Here is a 3,391-nt window from a genome sequence, read left to right on the forward strand (position 1 = left end):
TTATCTTAGTGAAATTCGGCTCCCTTGCGGCTTAACCATTCCCCTTGGGGAACCCCTTGAATCCAATTTGGATAACAAGAGACATGACACTCTTTCTTTCTTTCTTTCTTATAAGTCTTAGTCTTATGCATGAAAAATAAACTTAAACATGCCTTCTCTTTTACCTCGGACCCTTAAACGATCCCACTAGAGGTAAGCTTAATGCTTGCTTGACTTACTTTGTCAATGGATATGAAATCGAATCACGCCTTGCCATACTCGTATGGCACTTGCTTCTATGCGAAGTTAATACTTATATCGCATCACACTTATCAAGCATACTACTAATGTCTAGCCTTCTATTCTATTTCTTGACAAGCTATGTCAAGACTCTACTTCATTCCCTTCCCGAATGCTTATCTTGCTACCCGATTCTTTTGTACTATCTCTCGTTTACCATGCTTTACCCCACTTGCCGAATACTTGTTTCATTTATAAGAAAGTCTCCTTTTTAAACTTTAACATTTAGGATCTTGGTTTGAGGGGTTTATTTCTCTTAAAAATGACTGCACAAGAAAAACCGCTCGCGAAACGCCGAAACGACCTGAGGCGAACAAAACAATGGGTTTTCCCACTGTGTTGCTCGCCTAGGCGAGTGAATTAGTGTGGGAGGCGAGCTCCTGCTCGCCTAGCGAGCTATTTGCTCGCCATGGCGAGCTGTGACAGTCCAGCAACCTCAAAATTGATATTTTTGACTTAAAAACCTCAAACCAAGCATCTCCAAGTGCTATATGACCCTTAGGATCATTAGAAACCTGTAAAATATGAACTTAACAAGTATTCACAAGTCCAGTAAGCATGGCATACAAATGGGGTAATAATTTCTATATATAAACACTAAATAAATATATGTTTTCTTGCAAGCTTGAATCACATAATCCCAAGGGTGGGAACTATCTAAGGAACTCACCTAAAAGATTACACTTGATTCCCAAAAGCTTCCAAGCATCAACTTCACTTCATGCCTCAAAACCCTAGCTTTGGTCCTTATTGCTTTCTTTGATCATACCATTCCATTCTTGTTGTTTTCTTGCTATCCTAAGATTCTTCATCCTTGCTAGCTCATCTCAAATCCAACCCAAAGCTTCTTTCAACAACCCTAATTCTTGATTGACCAACATCCAAGGCCTTAGCTCACCAATCAATCTTCAAACCATCTTTCTCTTTGTTTCTTAGCCATGAAGAATCTATAGCTTGCACAAGATCAAGCTTCAACTTCCAACTTGACCAAAACCCTAACTTCTTAATCCATGTCTTGAGAGGAGAAGTAGAGAAACCAACCTTAACCCAAGCTTCCTCAAGTTCAAAAGACCACAAAGGAACATAGTGTAAAGGCTTGCCATGATAGGATGAGATTTAAGGAAAGTTTGGGAAAGAAGAAGAGAGAATGGCGTGAGAAAGAGGGGAGAAGGAGGAGAGAAAGCCTTTTGCCAAGGACAAGAGAGAGAAAGGATAAGGTGGAATGAGATATTTTGGGCCTTTTCCAAAATAAATATCCTTTGAGTGCGCAATTACCAAAATACCCTTGACTTAAGCGTGTTATATACGCCTCTGATACTTAATCCGTAATAAGCTGATATTACGTAATGAATATTCTCCATTAAACTTTCTTTCAAAATAAGTTCTCTGGGACGATCGACTGATACAGTTCAAACACTGACAGACGGGATATTACATTCTACCCCCCTTAAAGAAATTTCGTCCTCGAAATTTAGAGACCACCTACTAATTCTCATAACAGATTCTGGCCAAGCCCACTCTAAAGATCTCGAAGTATACTTTCTTCGTTAGAACACGTAACTTAACTTCTTTCTTTATCCGCATTAAAACGAATAAAATCTCTCAATCTTATTATCTTTCTTAAATCACTGAGCTATCTCAAAACATCGCGTTTGAACCACATCTTTACTGCATGCAACTTGGTCATCTTGTATCCACAACTTAGTTACTTGGCATATACCATTAATTTGAATAACCTTCATTAACTAAAATAATCGGGATCTACCCTGCAGTGCTCCTTTGCATCAAAACATCTTATCATGTACACATCTTACCATGCATACATAACCTTTCTCACTGTACTTCGAGTCTCAAGCCTCTTACTTACGTTACTTACCTTAAAGATGCTACAAATATCTTGTCTTTTCTCAGAGTCTTAAAGAGAACTTACAATCTCATTGCACCCGAACTCATGGGTAACTCAATAACATTCAATAACTTGCCAAGTCCATTTGCACAGGTACTTGAACACTCTTGGCAAAAGTTACATGCATCCCAAATACTAATGGCCTCACACGAACGTTGCCGTCTCTTCATAAAATCTCATCTCCATAGCATCTGCACGCCTTTTAATATCGCTCCTTGTTAATTAATAACGATACTTGTTCTAGTATTTTGCTTCTAGAATTCTAAACTTTGGTACATAGGTTCTTGGAACGAACAATTACTTGATTGAAAGAAAATCTCATTTTGGAACCGAGTCTGTACTAGTACCGCAGAACCACGGGACGAGTCTCTATATTTGGAAAAAGTTTTTCATCTCGCCCCATACTTGACTATAGCAAGTCGGTCCTGAAGTCTGTATGTCTTAAGTGAGCTTATTCACTTACGACGTATCTCCTCGGTCTCAACAATGCGAAATATTTTAATTTTTGAATAAACATCGTTCCCAAGTTCCTTAATACCCATTTCAGCTTTTAAAGCTATGAAATCATGACTTAAAATTTTTCTAGCAAGTATTGTTATCACTTAAAATATGGTATAAGAGGGTACATTCTCTAAATACATAAATCACATAAGATTCTTGACCATAACTCATTTCCTTGCTCCGAGTACACGGAACCTGATTCCTTAGCGAAACATATTTCTCTTAACATAGTATATACTTTTCCTGAACACATTCAACTTTACCAAGTGGACAAACCGATTACTTCACTAGTGATATCTCTACTCTTCCTTATCATATTGAAAACTCCTTGCTCATTTCTAGATACTTCTCACTGAATTTGCATTACTATCTCAAACATTCTTCACAAAGATTCTTCTTATCAAATCCGCATTCCATGACTACCAATTGATTTCCGTTGCGCTACTCTGATTTCCACCGGTTAGCTTAAACCAATATTTTATTCCGTTGTGACAAGTGAAACACCACAATCCTGTTTACCTCATGATTTCTATCTTCTTGAACTATTTCAAAATCTCCCATGATGTAACCTTTCTCTAATCTTTACCACTGGTTTTGGTAAGACCAACTCACGATAAACTTATCGTATACTCTTATACTTTTCTTGGGAATAACCTTATATTCTTACTGGTTGTTTTTACCTTCCGGTATACTCATTATTCTGAA

Source organism: Medicago sativa, chromosome 4, assembly GCF_051527215.1.
Source record: "Medicago sativa cultivar Bolivia chromosome 4, Bolivia_mono, whole genome shotgun sequence".
Classification (NCBI taxonomy): Eukaryota; Viridiplantae; Streptophyta; class Magnoliopsida; order Fabales; family Fabaceae; genus Medicago; species Medicago sativa.